At 40.9% G+C, this 22,355-nt stretch overlaps 1 protein-coding gene across 8 annotated transcripts in view; it reads right to left on the bottom strand.

The window, feature by feature from the left end:
• The window catches only part of cacna1g (calcium voltage-gated channel subunit alpha1 G), a 611,364-nt gene that overhangs the window by 175,202 nt on the left and 413,807 nt on the right, over window positions 1-22,355 (bottom strand). The gene's annotated exons all lie outside the window — the stretch shown is intronic.

Here is a 22,355-nt window from a genome sequence, read left to right as displayed (position 1 = left end):
ATAATGTGCAAGGATATGGGAAAAAGCAGAAGATTTGCACTGGGTAATGATGCTCATTTAATGAGCCTGTGTAGGCATGATGGGTAAATGTAACAATTTTGTGCTTCATTGGTAAAAGGCAATATGTTAATGCCATTAAAACTGAAAAGTTTTGTTCTGTATTATCTTTTTCTCTGATATCATCTGCTTTGACTACAAATACCAGTTAGGTATTTGAGTTGTGAATTAAATACAAGGGAATGGGTTGGTGCTGTTTTAAGTGGAAGATTCATTACCAATGTGTGAAGAAAGGTTCAGAAATGATGCACAAGGGTGTTACCAGGGTTGGGGGGGGGTTTGAGTTTTAGGGAGAAGCTGAATCAGCTGGGGTTTTTTCCCCCAGGAGTTTTGGAGGTTGAGAGGTTTATAAAATCATGAAGGGTGTGGATAAGGAGAATAGTGAAAGTAGCGAAGGTCTTTTTACCGAGGATAGGAGAGTCCAAAACTAGAGGGGATAAATTTAAGGTGACAGGAGACAGATTTAAAAGGGACCTGAGGGGTACCTTTTTCATGCATAGGGTGGTGTATGTATGGGACAAGTTACCAGAGGAGGTGGTAGAGGTGGGTACAGTTACAACATCTAAAAGACGTCTGGATGGGTACATGAATAGGAAGGGTTTAGAGGCAAAATGCTGGCAAATGAAACTAGTTCAGTTTGGGAAACTTGGTTCGCATGGGCGAGTTGGACCAAAGGGTTTTTTTCTGTGCTGTATGACCCTGTGACTCTATGACTGGAAAAGAAGTTCTCTGTTTGTTGATGTTTTCCCCTCTCTCCTATTGTGCTATGTAGAAGGCAGGCAAACATGATGGGGTGGATTGTCAGCAATGGGAACACTAGTTTTCCCTCTACTAAAACAGGCAAACCAGCTGGACATTCCTGTCTCAGCCTTGGCTGAAATGTTCAATCTCCACTTTGGTGAGTGAGTGAATCTGGAAACTATCAGGGCAATGTAAATACCCATTGATGGTCAGTTCATCTCTTAGACTTGATGATCATTTAATAACATGCAGTTGTAGGATTCAGAAAGGGTCACAGAGAACTACAGCACAGGAATAGGTGCTTTGGTCCATTATATCCACACCAGGCAAAAATAACCACCTAACTATTCCAATCCCATTTTCCAGCACCTGGCTCAGAGTGTTGTATGCCGTGGCATCTCAAGTGTACAACGAAGTACTCCTTAAATGTTATGAAGGTTTTTGCCTCTCCCACCCTTACTGGCAGTGAGCTCCAGATTTCTACCACCCTCTGGGTGAAAAAAGTTTCCTTCACATCTCCTCTAAACCTTCTGACCCCTTACCTTAGATTTATGCTCCCTGGTAATTGATGCCTACCTATGCCCCTCATGATTTCATACATTTCAATCATGTTCTGTCTCACTGCTCTTAAAAAAGCCCCAGTCTATCCAAGCTCTCTTCATAACTGAAACTTCCTAACCTGGGCAATATCCTGGTAAATCTCCTCTGCACTCTTTCCAATGCTATCATATCCCTCCTGTAACGTGGATCCTAGAACTGCACGCTGTACTCTGCTTGTGGCCTAATAAATGTTTTATACAGTTCCAGCTTCACCTCCATGTTCTTTAACTCTATGCCTTGACTGATAAAGTCAAGTATACCGTATGCCTTCTTAACCACTATATTCACCTGTCCTGATACCTTAAGAAATGAGTGTACATGCACACCAATGTCCCTCTGATACTATGAAACATGCTTATGTTGGTACCATGTATAACATTCTTTTCTATTGACTTCAAATGAAAATTGGGCACAGTATTAAAGTAGGTGGACCATCTCACTGTTATCCTTTCTAGTATTGCTAACATAGAAGAATTTCATCCATGTTATCTTTTATATCTCTAGTTCCTCAAGGAGAAAATGTGAAGCACCATTAATAGGTTAAAAAGAAGACATCAAATTAGTATAAATGGACAGGAGTTGAAAATAAATGATAGAAAGAACACTGAAATAAGTTCATTGTAGATGTGACTTTATTTATCCTGACAAAGTTTGGATCTAAGTCCAAAATGAAAACATCAACTGATGTATCAGCTCAGATCTCCCAAACTCTCAGTTCCTTCTTCAAACATTTTTAGCCTCCCAGATGGAACTGAAATTTAGTTTTGAAACCTTTCATTGCTGCCTATTGATGCGATTAAAACTGGATTAATTAAAACATTGAAAACATTCGAAAACTCCTCCAAAGGATTTCACAGCAGTTGAAAGCACATGTCTAAGCGTATAAGACAATTACTGTACCTCAAGAATTTTTTATGAAGTGCTGTGCTGCTCATTAAATTTGTTTTATATAAGAGAGTTAGTCAAACAGTCTCAATGAAGAGCTTAAATCAAAAAAAGGTTTACCTCACTTGGGCTACTTCTGTGTGCACTCTAAATTGAAGAGTCACACTATTATTAATTATTGGGAGTCTAATACTTCCTTTGAATGAATTGGACTTAACATTTACTATAGAAATATACAACACTCTTCTTAGATGATAGTCACTGGTTAACGAAGTAACAACAAATGGATCTTTTTAAAGTTGAGAAATGGAGGTTTGAAGGACAAATCTTCAACAATGGATGATGATGTTCTGAGGAAATGGAAGTGCAACTTCTCTGGGTCATATAAACTGAATTGTAAAGTTGAATTAATCTTTTTATCTGCTTTTCAATCACTTTTAAGAGTTGGAAGTAAATTGTGGCACTTTATCTATCCCAGGTGCATCTATGCATCTATGCTCTTCACAAAAATAACCTAAAAAGATGAAATTTAGTTAGTTGTTACATGTGTAGTAAGATGAAGTCTGCACTCTTGGGAGTCGATATTAACAGGTTTTATTAAACATAATAATGTACAAGGCATGGTAAAAGAGGAAATTTTGCTGACATCCTATAGACTCAGGCTTCAGTTCCATGTAATCTGGCATCACTCAGGCATAGCTCCTCACGCACATGCTCAGTAGCTAAATTTTGAGCAAAGGCATAATTAAACCTTTACTGCACATTTTGCTAGTCCAACCTTTCTATCCAAGCATTCAATTGCATTTTAAATGTTCCCTAAAGTTTGGCAGAAGCTTGCAGTATTTGAGTAACAAAATTTATTTGACCATTTCATTTTAAAATTTGCTTAGCATTATGTCATTTTCTACAAATTTGACTGAATATGAATATATTGCAGACAGACCTCTTCAATACTATATATTTTAAACTATATAGTTACTATGAATGTGCATCAATGAAATCCTAATTTGACTTTCTTTACTCGATGGTGTAAACCTGACCACACTGCAGTCTAAACTGTCCTCCAGTGCCATACTGGGGGAAAGCTTCACTGTTGAAGGTACTGTCTTTTGGATGAGACGTTAATCTGGATACTTTTAGGTGGATGGGAATAGATCGCCTGGCATTATTTTGAATAAGTGTAACATCAATGCATATCCTTGAAACAGTGTCACACTATAATTCTTAGGTAGATGTGCCAGGGCTTGCAGACACGGTGGTTGGCATTCTGGCAGGTAGGGAAGCTCAGCTGCTGATCTCCTTCGCCATCTTGTCTCATTCAGCATCAGTTATTAGGTGATACACCAGTCTGAACAACCCATCTTGACTTCAAGATAGCCTGGCTTTGACTTCTTGCACTTGTGCCATTTGTGAACATGGCCTTTCTACAGATGCGAATTATTTTTTTGGCAGCGGCATCAGTGCATTTCTCTTTGTAGACTGAGTGTTCAAGTACGAGTAGGCTGATGTGTGTTGGTATCTTGTCAAAGGCCTTCCTGTCGTTTAGAAGCACATGCTCTTTTCGAGCATATACATGGGCATTAGCACTGAGTTATGACACAGTGCAAAAAGGTTACAAATATCAAATCCAGCACCATAGGTGGTCATTTTTATTTTAAATTGTTGAGATTGGAGGAAGGTGGGGAAGCAGCAGCAATGCCAATTTACACCCCACCTGATTTCATCTCCACAGGAGTGGCAACATTCTTCAGGTATAAACCCACATTCCTAGCATGTTAGATTAAAAGGGTGGCCAGTGTTTCACGTAAGTGAAAAATATTGCAAAACAATAACAAAATTGTTTTAAAAAATCAGGCTGAATGTGTGTAAACCAATTTATTCAGACTTGAAATACGCTTTGTTTTGTCAGGGATATGAAGTTCTTGGATCTTGAACTCTCTCATCTGTCCACTCCCTGAAAATATTCTGAGCAGACTGGTCCAATTTTTACCCTTCCCTTGAGCAAATCAGATCAGAGGATCAAGGCTGGCCCATCAACGTCTTTGAATGCACAACAACCTTTGGGTCAAAGTGATGGGCTTTGATGAAGAAAATGCTTTGGGGGCTACACATCCATAGAACCTTATCGAAATGATCAAGCTGAGTTAATTCTTGACCACTCTGATATATAGCATTAAACTGCTGACATAGTCATAGGTCAATTGCTGTTGTGAAAAGAGTTGGGCCTCGGTTAAGCATTGCTAAGGCATTGTTGTAATGATAGATTACTTGATGTTGCTAATATCATCAACACTTTTCATTAACATAGATCACATCCCCAGTTATTAGTCAAGTGATTTGATTGATCAGCAGTTTGCATTTATATGGCACCTTAATGTAAAAAAAATCCCAAGGTGCTTGCAACAATGTAATCGTACAAACATTGAGATTGAGTCAATAAGGTGGTGTTTAGGCATGATGTGAGGGCGGGTTAATAGGCCTGATTGTACAAATTTCTCTTTCATGAGTTCCTTTAAATGACAGATTGTTGCAGTCCAAAGCCTCATGGATGCCCTGTCTTCAGCTGTGAGGTCTGTTCAAAGTCTATTCCATTTAACACAAAGCATGTTCCGAATAAAGAGAAGTTATATTTTCCCTGGGTGGGGGAGCTGGAGCAAAGTAACCAAATGCTTCACAGAGGCACCCCTTAAATAACTGCTGGCAAAATGGGCTAACCACCGAGTTGTATATATTTATTATTGCTTCATGTACCTATTCTAATACACAGAATTGATAACAGCGATATGGAAAAAGAGATGAGACATTCGATGGGGAAGACATGAGGTGAGAGGTGAGCCCAGTATTAATATGGAACTGATGTCCTATCCTGAGCATGAAATGCTGAGATAAGCTCATTTAGGATTATTCCTCACAATGGTTTTCGGGCTTTGGAAGTGTGTGGAAGGGTGCTGACAAGCTGTTTCCAGAATTAGCACAATGCTAGAAACGGAGGAACTTAATTACAAGCTGTGGCTTCTGTGACAATCAAAGAGAAGTCGATTACAAGGTGCCAAGCTCCACATCACGGAGTGATAGAAAAGTAACATTCTTCCCCACTCCATAACAGGTGAGATTAACTGTTATCAACCAATTTTACAGCAAAGACTCTCAAAGACAATGGAGTGTTTGAACAGACTCATGAAATAGGCAAATACTAACGTTGCTATGGACAAAAATCAACAACAAATTACATTTATAAAGCACCTTTTACATACTGGAACACTTGGACAAAAATAGTTATTGAGCCAAAGCAAGAATCACTGAAAATATCCACTGGAGTGGTCGGTCTCACTGTTTTTAAAAGAAGATTTTTTTAATGTGGTGAGAACAAGAGAGGTGGCACAGTGGCTCAGTGGTTAGCACTGCTGCCTCACCATGCCAGGGACCCAGGTTTGATTCCAGCCTCAGGTGACTGTCTGTGTGGAGTTTGCACATTCTCCCCCTGTCTCTGTAGGTTTCCTCAGGGTGTCCATTTCCTCCCACAGTTCACAGATGTGCAGGTAGGTGCATTAACCACGGGAAATGCTGGTTTATGAATACAGAGTGGGGAATGGGTCTGGGTAGGATGCTCTTTGGAGGGTTGTAATGGAACAAATGGCCTGCTTCTACATTCCAGGGATTCGATGAGTGAAAAGGCTTCAAGTGGTGAACAGCAGAGTAGGATTGAGCAGTGTGAAGGCCTTGTCAGTGGGGATAAACTGAGAACCCTGAAAGGCACAGACACACTAGAACTGGAGGATTTATTAATGGCAAACATAATCTTGAATAGGAGTGCAAAATGATGATCGTAGCCTGTTTTGCACTGCTGCCAAAGGCATTCTGCTCCAAGCTCACAGTGAGTAAAGTTATTGAAGGGTTTTTTTTTCAAACATGTGCTTAGATTTTCAAGGTATTAAATTGGCACATGCACCATCAGTAGAGGTCAGTGCAAATAGGACAATAGGGATGTTGAGCTCACTCTGAGATAATGGGCTGAATTCTGGACAAGTTGGAAAATTATAGGGTGCAATTTGACAGTCTGGTTTGGAGACTTTGAAGTTGTCACACTTGGTAAAAATATAACCAGGAATGCTTTAAGATGAAGTTAGAGCTGGAAAGAGGTGGTCCTTGTGCTAAATTTAATATTGGCTTTGACAGTTGGCTCAAAATAGATCCTGAAAAATGTGTTGCTGGAAAAGTGCAGCAGGTCAGGCAGCATCCAAGGAGCAGGAGAATTGACGTTTCGGGCATAAGCCCTTCTTCAGGAAGGCTTATGCCCGAAACGTCGATTCCCATGCTCCTTGGATGCTGTCTGACCTGCTGCGCTTTTCCAGCAACACATTTTTCAGCTCTGATCTCCAGCATCTGCAGTCCTCACTTTCTCCTTCAAAATGGATCCTGAATATTGACTCTGATGAGTTTAATCTAGGCCAGAGAAGCTAGAAATAGAGGTGAAATCAAGAGTCACAGTGCAGAAATCAAGCAGGATAATATCAGGTTGGAGACAGTACGGGCCTGTTCATCACATGATAGACAAGCAGTTTCATGGAGTAGTGGTACTCAGTCTTAAAGCAGAGAGGTAAGAGTTGGGTGCTACCAGTCCTCAGAAGGAAGCTGTTGTCACTGGGGTAGCTTCTTTTCTTAAAGAAAGAAAAATAAATCTTGCCTTTGAATACCATTAGCTTTGAACATCTCAATGACTTTTATTTTGAATGTTACATAGACAAAAGTGGCTGCCCATTACTGCATAGCAAGATCCCATGGAAGAAAACAAGATGAATAAGAAGTCAAACCATTCTCGATAGTGTTGATTAGAATCACAGGAGCCCTACAGTGTGGGAGCAGGCCATTCAGCCCATTGAGTCCACACCAACTATCTGAAGAGCATCCCACCAAGACTCACCCCCTACCCTATCCTACCCCTTCACCCTTCACCCTTCACCCTTGCATTTCCCATGGCTAACCCACATAACTTGCACATCCCTGGACACTATGGACAATTTAGCACGGCCAATCCACCCAACCTGCAAATCTTTGATTGGAGGATAATTTTCTTCACAGACTTGAGCAGCGCACTCTGTTATTCTTTGAATTGTGCAGTGGGTACTTTTAGGTCCAACTGAACAGGAAAACAGGGCTTTCTTTTAATGCCTAATCTGATAGGTGGCCATTCTGACAATTTAGGACATCGTCAGCACTCCACGGATGGGGTCAGCCTGGACTGTGACCCAGAATGGGGTTAATTTCACAACCTTCTAAGTGTGAGCATTGGGCATGGACGGGTTGGACCGAAGGGTCTGTTTCCATGCTGTACATCTCTATGGCTCTAGGACTTTATGAGGACCAGGAATTGGCTGAAGATGGAGATTTATAGCGTGTACAGGTCTTACTGCTAGTGTGCTGGCTGATATTTGGCCAGACAGGAGTGAAACAGAACGTGGGAAGTGCCATGGAGATGGACTATGGCCCAAAGCAGTAGAGTGCTCAGCTTTACTACAGCGTGATGGCGCAGATTGCCTGTAATTCGTTTAAAAATGGAGCCATTGGCAATTCTTTCTTAATATAACCTGATTAATGTGATTCACAATACTGTGCCTTTAAGATAAGTTTTCCGTAGTGTAACTCCTGCAGAGGGTGTTGTCACAATAGTGCCAAAGTGTCTCTTTCAGCCAGACAATTGGTAAACAGCTTTCAAATTCTCCTTGGCTTTTTAAAAAAATGAGACAAAAGAATCATGAGTGCGCAGGGGCAGGGCTCTCACAGACTCACAAAGGTTTTTAGTTTGCTTTCAGTTAGTGAGAAGGCTTCTGCTGCTGCTGCTGAGCTAATAGCTTGAGTTCCCAGCTGCTACAGTGAAGTCTCAGTTAGAGAGTTGAGATTGTGGTGCTGGAAAGGCACAGCAGGTCAGGCAGCATCCAAGGAGCAGGAAAATCCCCGTTTCGGGCAGGAGCCCTTCATCAGGAAGGCTTTTGCCCGAAACAGCACCACACTCTCGACTCTAATCTCCAGCATCTGCAGTCCTCACTTTCGCCTCTCAGACAGAGAGGCTTCCTCTTCAAAGCCAAAAGGGGCAGATTTTTTTATGGACTGGAGAGAGACAGCACTTGAGAACCATAACTATGTTGCTGAATTGCATTTTTGCCAAAATGCATGCGTATGAGATGCTACCTATATTGGAACCATTGACAATTAGTGGTTAAATAATAGATTATCTTGTTAAGAATTTCAATAGAGTAATGTTTGCCAATTTTTCTTTATTTATATTTTAATAGTAGTGTAAGAATCAAGTGTGTGTATTGATTAAATCCATCAATTGATTTGATGGACCAATCAAATCACATCTGGAACACAGTACCTTATACAGGAGCGTCTCGGCTATCGCCTGACAATACCTTGGGGGAAGGGGGGGATTTGATCTGGTCTGGTCTGTAACAATACCTAGCTGTTGTATGTGCGAAAGAGTTTAGCAATCAGTGCTAGCTATTTTTAATCAACCTGTTCAGACATGTTAGAAGACAGATTTGGAGCAGCTGGGCTCCTGCCCCAGAAGTAGGGACAATACCAATGCATCACAAGGGTCCATGCAGCAACTAGAGCTACGAAGTGTAAGCTAATGCCGATCAGCAACTTTCCACAGGGATACTGTTAACCACATTCAATCATGAGTAAACCATGAGTCACGACTAACTAGAGTGGGGTGCCTAAGGCCTGTCCTGTTGCAGGGTTGTATGATAGAATTTACTGATTAAGGTAGGGTTCAAGTCTGTTCAGATTTACCCACTGACTCAATTATGCACATTGAAACAAATCCAATTGTAACTATAATCTTTCTGAAATTTAATTTTGATAAAACCCGCTCCCTTAAGTGCATTGGACTCATGCTGATTTTAGTGGTTAGAAGCGTACAGAATCACAGGTGGTTTGGAGAGAAGAGATGGGAGCAAACCCTTCACTGTGATAAAAGGGTCAAGAATGAGGGGTCACAGGTTTAGAGTAACTGACAGAAGAAGGAATGGCAATGTGAGGACACTTTATCGTGTATCGGGTGGTTGGGATCTGGAATGCTCTGCCAAAAGATGTGACAGAGACAGGTTCAACTGAGGCTTTCAAAGGAGAGTTGGACCATTACCTGAAGAAGAAAAAGTTGCAGGGTGAAAAAATGGTTTGTGGCATGAGATGAATTGCTTCTGAAATGAGCAGGTACATACATGAGGGGCTGAGTTGTCCCCTCTGTGCGAGAACCATTCTGTGACTTGGTGCTGATGGCTTACATCTGACAGTGGAGGCAATCTGATAATGGTTCAGATTGTAAGGTAAAGGTAAAGTCATCATACTATAACTAGAGAGAGATGACTGATGGTGGTTTAACCTGAGGATCATCTTGCCTCAGGTGGGAGGAGGGTCTTTCCTGGTAACCTCAGCCGGTGCAAGAATTGAGCTCCTGCTGTTGGCTTCACTCTATATTGCTGTCCAGCCAACTGAGCTAACCAACCCCCTTTTGGACAGTCATACAACTCATAACTTAAAAAAAAAACCAATTCAGGGGAAATGATACCTTACTTGATTAATTCAACAATGATCAAACATAAAATAATATCATCAAGACAAGCACAAAGAATGATAGAGAAACACAAACTGCAAAGCAATACTTGGCAAGAACTACTTTGATAAATGTACAAACTCAGTGCATGACAAATACCCTGGTGTTGGAAAACTGAATCATATTATGCTGGTAGCATAGTTATAAAGCTGCTGGACTAGTAATTCAGAATCTTAGCCTAATATTCTGGGACAGAGGGTTCAGAACCCAATTCATAAATCTAGAATTGAAAGCTAGTTGCACTCATAGTGACTATGATGACTCTTATTGATTGTTGTAAGTACCTATCTGGTTCATTAATGTCTTTTAGGGAAAGAAGTTTGCTGTCTCTACATGGTCTGGATTACTTTTTGACTCCATACACATGTGGGTGTCTCTTAACCATGCTTTGAAAAAGTCAAACAATTCAAGGGCAAATAAGGATGGGCAACAAATGCTGGCCTTGCCTATGATGTCCACATTCCATGAAAGAATGCATTTAAAAAACATTCAGGACAGTCTTGTATTCTCTCGTGAGTTAGTTAATCTCAGTCACAGGACTGTGAAGCACTTTGCGCAGCGTTAATCCCCCGGTTCGCAAAAATGGAAAATAAATTATAAAGAGTAGCCAGACATAATTGTTAACTAGTAGGTCCAACTAGAAAGGGACTGTTTGTAGATGCCGGTTTCCACAGTCAAACAGTCAGCTAATACTCACTGACTAGGGTGACATCCACAGAGAATAGCCATGCTGAGGGGGACTACAAAGAGCCTTTCGCAGTTCAGTGTCATCAGGAGTGCACAGGAGCGATTGGGGGAAGGACAGTTTGTGATAGTGCTGTACAAGCGAAATTATCGTGCACGACTGAATTCATGTTGTCAGTGCTTGCACAGCATTAAGTGTTTTCACAACAACTCAGCAACATTAACAATCAGCAGATTTAGAAAGGAGACAAGTTGTGAACACGACAAGCTGTGACACAGATTGTGAAAGGCAGATTTGAATTTTATAATTGTATCTGAATTAGCAAAAAAACTGGGCACGGAAGTCCAGTATTAATAACAGAAAAGAAAACAGTTAGTCAGATGGTGGAGAGGAATTACTGACATGCAGTGTTAGGTAAAGCTATGTTAGGTAAAGCAGTTAACGACTGCTCAACATTCAATGTTTTAGATAACAAGACAGTTCTGTATGAAGATAGTCATTCCTGTCATTTTGTGTATTCCTGCAGAAAAGGCAAAACACCAACCCAGCCCATCACTGCAGAAATCTATTGGCTGGAAAATGATGCCAGCGACATCAATGACATTAGGCGAAAGTGAGTACTGCAGATGCTGGAGATTTGAGTCGAGAGGCTGCCTGACCTGCTGTGCTTTTCCAGCACCACACTCTTGACTCTGACATCAATGACATTAGTCTGTTCATGGATTGAGGATTCTATCCTTCCTAATATTAGATCCAATATTTTAATATTTGAAACCTGTATTGGAAGACTAGCCTGTTTTAATCTTCCAATTTAGTGTAAAATAATTTTCGGGACGCATTTGATTCCATATCATCAACTATGTCATCAATCTCTGTAAAATCAGCTCTTGGGTAACCTCTCAGCACCGAAAAGAATAAAAGAATTACATTTATACAACATCCTGATGATGTCCCAAAGTACTGTCATCAATGAAGTGTAGTTACTGTTGTAATGTAGAAAACATCTCAGCCAACTGACGCACAGAAAGAGCCAGCAAATGACAATCAGATGAGGGATCAGATTTAGATGTCAGTTGAGGGATAAAGCAAAATCATCCCAGTTTTTCCTCACTCTCCAGAAGCCTCCACTCTCTTGGAAATCTAAATGGTAGTTTTTCCCAGCACTGCATGTCTTAATGGTCAGATCTGGATACAGTCACCGGTGTTCAGTCTCACCAGAGTGCTGTACATGGATTCCACTGACTTCAACTCCGCTGATTTGACTACAGAGGTCATCATTGTCAGCTGCGGGTTAGCTTATTCCCAGTGACATAGAAATCAGCTCAAAATCAGAGGACAGCGGAGGGTCATGTGGGAGCTTCTATTCACAGATTTGATAGTTTCCTGATGTTGCTCCTTCTGCAGGGTGGGATGATCGAAGTGACAGCTTTGGAGATAACACGGAACATTGCAAGGTCACATCCCACTGGAGCACAAAGTCAAGACAGATAATTCTCACAAGAAACACGGCCAGGTAAGTGAGATACAAGTTAAGGAAGCTAAAATCAGATTGTTCAGACTGAGTTGTGTACAAATCTGTTAACTGCATCACTAGGGAAACAATCATTTTGGTGGGGGATGTTCTGCAAACTGAAATCCCCGTTCCAGGAGAGACTTTTTGCTTTGCCTATCAGCCAACATATTACTAGCTCTGTAAGTTACTGTGTTTCAGTTTGTGCAATACATTTATAATCAAGTAGTACTGTACAGTCTGCAATGCTACGACTTGTCCTTTCAGTCGTTTTGGTCTCACACATCAGTGTATTGTTTAACTGTACAGAGTGAGAAGTATTGAGCTTGTATTAGAAAGACCCGGACAACAGTCTGCCAACCCTAATTGTGCAGAAGTCAGATGAAGAAGAAATGTCCCTTTCAGAATAGTTGCAAAAAGAGGACGAACAAATCTTGTGTTCTCCTGTATAATGTATGAATGCGACAGTTTGCTCTGTCTTAAAAGAGACACTCAAATTTCCGCGCTGTACATCTCTATGACTCTATACATAAAGGATTGATCTTCCCCTATTTAAATTCTTTTCTGTACAGGAGCATTGCTGGCAAGACTGGCATTTATCACCTTTATACCCCATTTTCTTTGACTCAATATTACCTAGGCCCCTTTCAACATCACTTCAGGATCAACTACATTGTTGTGTGCACAAAAACAGAAGTTGCTGGAAAAGCTTAGCAGGTCTGGCAGCATCTGTGAAGAGAAATCAAAGTTAAGGTTTCAAGTCTGGTGACCCTTCCTCAGAACATTGTTGTGAGAGTGGAATTCCACTTTACTTATAGGAATGGCGGGTTAATTGCAGAAAATTAATCTCCCACTATTAATATTCTGGGGGTTACCAATGACTAGAAGCTGAATTGGACTCCCCACATAATTACAGTGGCCAAAAGAGCAGATCAGAGGCTAGGAATTCTGCAGCAAGTAATTAACATCCTGACTTCCCAAATCCCATCCACTATCTACAAGGCAAAAGTCAGGGATGTGATGGAATACTCCACACTTGCCTGGATGGGTACAGCCCCAACAATACTCTAGAGGCTTGACACCTTCTCGGACAAAGCAGCCTGCTTAATTGGTATCACATCCGTAAATAATCACTCCCTCCAGCACTGATGCACAGCAGCATTTACAAGATATCAGAAATTCACCAAGGTTCCTCAGACAGCACCTTCCAAACCCACAGCCTCCACCATCTTGAAAAACAAAGGCAGCCGATACATGAGAGCAGCACCAACTTCAAATTTCAGCCTCTCACTATTCTAACTTGGAAATATACCACCAATCCTTCACTGTCACTCGGTCAAAACCCTGGAATTCACAGCCTTACAGCATTGTGGGTGTTTCCACTGCCAGTGGGCAGCAGTGGTTCAAGAAGGTAGCTCACCACCTCATGGGCAAAGAATGATAGGAAATAAATGCTTGTCAAGCCAACACCACCCACGTCCCATGAATGAATGAAAATGATTGAAGGAATCAGCTGGGATTCTTACACAAAACCAGTTTGGTGGTTACGTTTATTGATACTGGCTGTTCGTTTCTAGTTTTATTAAAATGATTCAAACTCTCATGGTGGGACTTGAGTCCTTGACTTACTCGTACAGTTGACTGCTCATTTACACCTGAATCATTGTTGCCCAGAGTCAGGGCAGTCGGTCCAGGAGGTCTGGGCAACATCCAATGCTGAAATGTGAACTGTTTCAAGAAAATAATATTCCTGAGATACAGGTGAACAGCTGAAGATAAGATTAATTATAAACACTGCAGGTTTAGCTGCCACTGATTAAGATTAAGTGCACTGACAGACAGGATCCCTTGGATAAAAGCCTCTGAGCTCCCAACAAGCCCTTGACATCTGCACTAAATTGGATAAGCCCTTCAAAAACAAGAAGGAAAGTCAGACATGGGTACAATTTTGTTTTCTCACAATGAATTCTGGCTAGAGAGTTTTGTGCTGTTTGAAAGTTAAAGCTAATAACTATTCCTCCTATACTGCTTCTCATTCAGGCAGAATAACACAAATTCACAATGAGCTGATGTTTTTTCTCACTCCTACTATTCCAATAATTTGTTGTGTTGACTATGCAACAATATCTTGCATTTATGTAGCATCTTTAACACAGTAAAATGTCCCAAGGCTCTTTGTCAACCATAATGACACTGAGCCAAAATTAGCAACCTTTTAAAATTTGTTCTTAAGATGTATGCTTTGCCAGTATTTATTGCCCATCTCTCATTCCCTGGAGGGTAGTTAAAAGTTGGCGACATGTAGACCAGACTAGATAAGGGCAACAGATTGCCTTCCCTCAAGCACATCAGTGATTCAGATGGGTTTTTACAGCAATCAACACTGCCAATGCCAATTTACACCACTGCCTCTGTCATTACAATATCCCCTTGATTAGGGAGAGGTTTCCAGAATTTTTTTTAAAACAGGAGAGAGAGAGAGAGAGAGATTGGGAAAGGGAGAGCCTGAGGATTGAAATTCCAGAGTTTAGGGCCTTAGTAGTTGAACGCATTGTCAACAACAGTGAAATGAAGATGTCATTGATGTATAAGAGTTTTGAATTGGAAGAGCATGAAGTTATTGGAGGTTTGTATGGCTTGAAGAAACTGTTTGTGATAAGGAGGATGAGGTCTCAGAGGAGTTTGAACACAAGATTGAGAAACTTAAGTTAAATTTCAACAGTTAAAAGATTTGTTTTGGAATATGACATGTCGTACAAGGCAGGATATTCAAATTATTCAAAGACCCCCAAACCCTTACACGTGTTTCTTCCATCTTTTGAAACTTGCTCAAAATGCAGATTTGTGGTGACCTCTTTTAATGTTCTCAAATTTGAATTAGTCTTGATTTCCTCACAGCTATCTACAAAACAGTAATGGAATCTTCCATAAATTGTAATGCATTCGCCATTGAGTAACTCACCTCCTGACTCCTTAAAACACTTCCACATTACAAAATGTAAGTCAGGCATGTGATGGAATACTCCCCACTTGTCTGGATGGGTACAGCTCCAACAACACTCAAGAAGCTTGGCACCATCCAAGACAAAGCAGACTGCTTGAATGGAACCACATCCACAAGCAACCACTCCATTCACCACTGACTCTCAGCAGCAATGTGTACTATCTACAAGATGCATTGCAGAAATTCACCAAGGCTCTTTAGATAACACCTTCCAAATTCCTGATCACTTCCATATAGAAGAAAAAGGGCAGTAGATACAAGGGAACACCAACACCAGCAAGTTCCACTTCAAGCCAGTCAATATATTGTCGAATCTTCAGTACTGTGGGATCAAAATTGTTTACTTCCTTCATTACATCAATGTAAATCTATACATGGGCTGCATGCTACAGCCACCTTCTCAGGGGCAACTAGGGATGGGCAATAAATAGGCAAAAGTGAGGACTGCAGATGCTGGAAACCAGAGTTTAGATTAGAGTGGTGCTGGAAACGCACAGCAGGTCAGGCAGCATCTGAGGAGCACGAAAATCGACGTTTTGGGCAAAAGCCTTTCATAATTCCTAATGAAGGGCTTTTGCCTGAAACGTCAGTTTTCCTGCTCTTCGGATGCTGCCTGATCTGCTGTGCTTTTCCAGCACCACTCTAATCTAAACATGGGCAATAAATGCTGACCCAGCCAGCAAAGCCCATGCCCCATGAGTGAATATAAAACAACTTCACTTGTTTGGTATTTGTTGTCACAAGAGTTTGTTCAGAGGCTGGATGACCCATATTCTGGATCATTTACAGGTGGTTAGCAAATCTCCAAGGCTGAAATATTTTCACTGACATCGTCAAAAGGGATATAGTCATGAAGCAGAAAATTGGAGCATATCCTGGTGATCTTGACTCTTAAATGTACCCCTCTTCAGTAAGATTCAGTAAGATTCTCTGGTCATTTCTATTATTTCCGTTTCCATTATCGCTGTCAGTTTTAAAACTGGGAATATGCAATACCCAAAGACTGCAGATATCACAGGAACTGGGGAAATAAGCCTATATTAGTGTAATTTTGAATGCTGTGGACAAGAATTTAACTCTTCAGACATTCATTCATCTGCCCAGGGTTAAATTGTAAATTTTGAGCCTCAGATGGACACATGTAAATTGCATTTCTGCTTGGAATACCTAGACAGCCAATGAATGTTCAAATAACATGAAGTAATGCGCCCTCAGAGGATTTTAAAATAAAATTATCTTCAGCCAAAGGCCTACTATAAATTTGTTCTAAAATATGAAACAGTTTTCATTGGAGGCTAGGATTGCATATATGGATTTTGATTGGAGGTCAGGACTGGGTCACTGGTCTCTGATTGGGGCAAAGGACTAGGTTTCTGGAGTTTGATTGGAAAGTAGGGTTTTGTAAATAGATTTGGTTATTTGTAAAGATTGGGCATACAGTTTTTGATTCAAAGTCAAGATTAGGATTGTGTTTTTTGATCAACAGCCAAGATCAAGCTTCGGATTTTAGAGGCAAAATCAGAAAAAAAAATTTGCTTTTTAAAAAAGGAATATCTGAGGGAATTACCAACATCACCTGAGGAGATAGCATTCACGTCTTTGCACTTCACGCTGTCAACATGACAGACTTCATTAAAAAGAGAGATCATGTAAACCTCAGAGGTTTGAACTTGGTGCACATTTCAAACTATTGAAAGCTTTCGAATCAATTGTTCACTTGGAATACCCGGAATGCCAACTCAGAACTCATCAATGCACTTACCTTAAAACAGATATTCCTGCAAAGAACATTTTAACTGAGAATGGTTCAATGATTACATGTCACTCCTATTCAGCTGATACAATTTTTCTGGAGATTTGCCAAGTGAATGCTACTTCAAAGATTCTTATTTTCAAAAAGTTAACCACAGGGATTAATAAGAGGGCCTCAGATGAAATATATCCTCAGATGAACCAATAGTCTGATGCTTGGAATTGATATGAGATACAGTTGTTGACTGGTAATGGACCAGGAAAACATATCCAGAAATATTCTTTCGCCAAGACCCAAATGCTAAACAGTTAATGAAGTCCTCTGGCTGCATAGTCACTAATCCTGTGTAAGAGTCACACAAACCAATTTTAACATAGCAATTTTTAACAAAGAATAATGTAATAATGCTTGTATAACCTCTTCAGTGATGGTGCATGATTGTTGGATCAGGGCAATAGAGAGGCCTGTCCTCTTTTTTTGATGTGAAGATGCCGATGTTGGACAGTGGGGACAAAGTCAGAAGTCACACAACACCAGGTTATAATCCATCAGATTTATTAGAAATCACAAGTTCCAAAAGCTTGCGAATCTAAATAAACCTCTTTTTCGAGATATGAATGATGGATCAATATTGCCCAGCTGGAAATGTAGATGTGGCCTCAGTTCTTTTGAATGTCTCCTCTAGTGTAGCATTTCCCTTGGTGCTGCACAGGACTGAGAGGTCCACTCCATTACACACTCAAGTCCCTTACATCCAATTTGAACCCATGACATTCTCCAAGATGACATAGACCAAAGAGTGGAGAGGTTCGAAATCTGAAGTAATAACCAGAAATTCTGGAAATACCATCAGGTCAGGCAGTATATGTGGAGGGAGAAATATTAATGTCCTCGGTCAATAAGTTCAATTCCAATAAAAGCTCACAGATCTAAAACAGTAGCCCTTTTCCTTGCATTTTCTGTTTTTATTTTGTCATTTAAATATTCTCAGTCAACATCAGTGTAGCACAACTGTTATAATGATAACTTCCATCAATACAACAAATTGGTGATGAAATTGAGAATTAGTCATTCCCTTTAGAACAGAAGGACAGAATTTGTCGGATCTAGAGTAGGCCATTTGGCCCACATCATTCAATAAGTTTATGATTGAACTTCTGCATTAACTTCACTTACCCACTTGACTCTAATTTCTCTGAATTCTTATGATGGTCAAAGAACTATCTATCTCAGACTTGTAGCCACAGTCATTTCAGGTAGAGAATTGCCTTATCTCAACCTGAAATGGTCACCCCCTTATCCCAAGACTGCGATCCCTGGTTCCTCCAAAAAGCAGGCTTTCAGCATTCATCCTGACAAACCCACAGAGCAATTTCAATGTTTCAGTAAGACTGCCTCTCATTCCTCTCAGCTCCAGAGAGTATGAAAGATTAATGCACTGTCAATGCTGGAAATGAGAAATTGAAAGAAACAGTGCTGGAAATACTTGGTATGTGAGGCATCCTGAATAGCTGAGTTACCGGGGAATCTAAGCCCATTCTACTCAATTGCTCCTCATAGAGCAGCTCTCCCAACCTGGGAATCAACCAGATGGACCTTGAAAGGATCTCCCCAAAGACAGGGAAATCATGGTGGCAGTAGAGTCGAATTTGGGCCAGTGCAGTACCCAGCAGTGAAGGTGGTGTCTGCATTGGCAGGGTCCATTGAGGACTCATAGTGGTGGGGGCATCGGTGGAGGTGAGATGGCGCCAAAGAGCAGAGACTTTCATTCCAACAGCGAAGGGGACTCATGTCTGGCCACCACGTGCTTGGTGGAGCACTTAACAAGAAGAACTGTAAAGTTGGACACTTTATTTCTTCATTTTTTGCCTTTATATTCTATGTTTTGGTTTATTTTTCTGTATCTTAAGATGACACCAGAGAGTGTGACACTATACAACACTTTTCACTGTATTTTGTGACAAGATATATGAGACAATAAATAAATCAAACAGATTACATAAATCTTAACTACAAAAAGACCAAAACTGCACAGAAGTTCTCCAGGTACTGGCTCGGTGTTTGTGCAGATTTCCAGCATCTGCAGGATTTTGTTTTCGTACCATTTGTCATCTTAACAGCTTGCTGGACCTTCATGTCAACATTTTATGACTTGCGCACAAAGTTACCTCAATCTCTCGAAAAACTAAATCCATGGGGCCTTAGATTTGACCATAAGACATAGGAGCAGAAACTAGGCCATTCAGCCCATCGAGTCTACTCTGCCATTCAATCATGGTTGATAAGTTTCTCAATCCCATTCTCCCTGTAACCCTTGATACTTAAGAACCTATCTATCTCAGTCTTAAAGATACTCAATGACCTGGCCTCCACAACTTTCGGTGGCAATGAATTCCATTGATTCAGCATTCTCTGGCTGAAGACATTTCTCCTTATCCCCGTTCTAAAAGTTTATCCCTATACTCCAAGTCTGTGCCCTCGGGTTCTTGTCTCTCCTACCAATGGAATCATCTTCCCAATATCCACTCTGTCCAGACCATTCAGTATTCTGTATGTTTCAATTAGATCCTCCCACATCCTTCTAAACTCCACTGAATATAAACCCAGAATCCTCAAATGTTCCTCATATGTTAAGCTTTTCGTTCCTTGGACCATTCTCGTGAATCTCCTCTGAACATGCTCCAGGGTCAGTGCATCCTTCCTGAGATTTAGGGCCCAAATCTTTGCAGAATACTCCAAATGTGGGCAGTCCAGAGCCTTCTAGAGCCTCAGAAGTACATCCATTCTTTTATATTCAACTCCTCTCAAAAAAAATGCCATTGTTGCATTTGCCTTCCAAAGATTAGATTAATTACAGTGTGGAAACAGGCCCTTCGGCCCAACAAGTCCACACCGACCCACCGATGCGTAACCCACCCAACCCATTCCCCTACATTTACCCCTTCACCTAACACTACGGGCAATTTAGCATGGCCAATTTGCCTAACCTGCACATTTTTTGGATTGTGGGAGGAAACCGGAGCACCCGGAGGAAACCCATGGAGACACGGGGAGAATGTGCAAACTCCACACAGTCAGAGAACCCAGGTCTCTGGCGCTGTGAGGCAACAGTGCTAACCACTGTGCCACCGTGCCGCCCAAACTACTGACTCAATCTGCAAATTTACCTTAAGAGAATCCTAGCCTAAAACTCCCAAGTCTCTCTGCACTTCAGACTTCTGAATTTTCTTCCCATTTAGAAAATGGCCCATGCCTCTATTCTTCCTCCCAAAGCGCATGACATCACAATTTCCCACGTTGTACTCCATCTGCCACTTCTTTTCATACTCTCCTAACCTGTCCAAATCCTTCTGCAACCTCCCCACCTCCTCAATGTACCTGTCCCTCTACCTACCTTTGTATCATCTGAAAACTTAGCCAGAATGCCCTCAATTCCTTCATCTAGATTGTTAATGAATAAAGTGAAAAGTTGATTCTGAAGAGCAACAATCTCTCACATCTCTGTTACAAACATAGGGAGCTCTGCACTTCCAACGGGGGTTTCCAATGTAGGGGAGCTTGGGTCTGGCCATAGGACCGTCAAGTCGAAACTACCAGGCCGGTCAGCTTAGGACCAATGAGGTAAGGGGGGGTTGGGGTGGGGTGGGGGTGATCAGTGCTTGGATAACACTGTATTCCTCTAGCTTCAAAACCATTTGCCAAATACAGGCCCATTCCTCTGATGCTTTGTGATCTGTTTATAATCTCCTTCATAATTCTATCATCCTCAAAAGCTCACATATTATTCACAAGTCTGTAGATAATTCCTCTGATATTTTTTATCAGGAATCTATACATGGTATTATAGAGATAGTGGTGATCTTTACCCCTCATTCCATGGCACAGCGTGACTGAAAGAAACAACAGGACTGTACGGTGCTCTAATCCACATTGTCACCCATTCCTCATGACAAGGGAATGATGATTGATTATGCTGCTAATTTGGAAGCAATACAGCTTTGCAGCTCTGGTATAAGCAACTTATTAGTCCGCAAGGATCCTGTTTCTCCTGTACTGTGACTCAAACACTCCTGTCAAATAATTACAACCTCTTATGTTGAGGACATTCTAGCTGCAGTTTCAATTAACACTGACAAAACACATTTGCACTGCAGTGTGTGCACACAAACTCTCGGAGACTTGAACAAAATGCAGCAAATCGTTTTCTTTGTCAGTTATGTTTCAATGAAGCTTGAAGTCCCTTTGGAGTAATTTGTCCCATTTCCAGGGTTCCTGACTGCCAGTCATAAACATCTGTTAATGCTCTCAAGTGATATAATAGGACATCTGTGACTCTTCCTCAATCCATTTTTCATGCAATAAGTTTTCAGTCTGTATCAGTGTGTCAACAGTAAAAGCCAGGAACTTAACGCATTTAAGGCTTTGGCTTTTAAAAACCATATGAATGGTCATTCCATGTTTCTGGAATTCCAGCAAAGAGACACATTAATAGGGACGGAGAGACAGTGACAACTTTTGTGATGTGGTGTGCAATTTATATAGAGTCATACAGCATGGAAACAAACCCTTCGGTCCAACCAATCCATGCCGAACATAATCCCAAACTAAACTAGTCCCACCTGCCTGCTCCTGGCCCATATCCCTCCAAACCTTTCCTATTCATGTACTTATCCAAATGTCTTTTAAATGTTGTAATTGTACCCACATATATATTATTACCATCTTTTTCAGACTTTGGATTTTGAACTAGTGGCATGTACATGAAGAGTTTTAATGATCAACTTTTCAGTATTCCTGGAGCCATGATTTTAAAGCCATTTATATCAGAGAGTAGCTGACTGGTACCCACCTGGAGTGATAATGGGAATTTGTATTATGAGAATTTATGACCAGAGAAAGCAAATAAGGAAAAGCATTAATTTACCTTGCTTAGGAAAACCTCATAGAATAGAAAACCTTTGGGTTCAGTTCTCAGAAGACGTGACTGAGGTCAGGTGTAAGAAGAGTTTCTCTTGGAGAAAGGAGTTAGTTCAGAACAGTTAAGAAACAGGTTACCTCAGTGTCAGGATTTTAATTTGAAAATTCCAGACCAGACATGTTTGGTTAGAACCCTGAAACATTTTCTGCTAAAAAAAAGTTTAAAAGTGTGGGACTGGAAAAGCATAGCAGGTCAGGCAGCATCTGAGGAGCAGGAGAGTCCATGTTTAGGGCATAAGCTTATGTCTGAAACATCGACTCTCCTGCTCCTCAGATGCTGCCTGACCTGCTGTGCTTTTCCAGCGCCACACGTTTTGACTCTGATCTCCAGCATCTGCAGTCCTCACTTTCTCCAAAAGAAAGGTTTAAGCAGAATTGTGTGAATAATCCAGGAAAAGGCTATCGAGCTCTCAATTCTGGGAATTGAAAGTAATAGTTAAGTCAACCCAATATGTGTGATAGAGAAGCAAACTCTCTTTGGGGTTTGAGTACTTTAAAGTTGGAATAGATGGGATCTTGCATTAC

The sequence above is a fragment of the Chiloscyllium plagiosum genome, unplaced genomic scaffold, assembly GCF_037043375.1.
Source record: "Chiloscyllium plagiosum isolate Xiang-an unplaced genomic scaffold, Cpla_swu_hap1 HiC_scaffold_25, whole genome shotgun sequence".
Taxonomy (NCBI): Eukaryota; Metazoa; Chordata; class Chondrichthyes; order Orectolobiformes; family Hemiscylliidae; genus Chiloscyllium; species Chiloscyllium plagiosum.
This window is presented reverse-complemented; position numbering and strand designations above follow the sequence as displayed.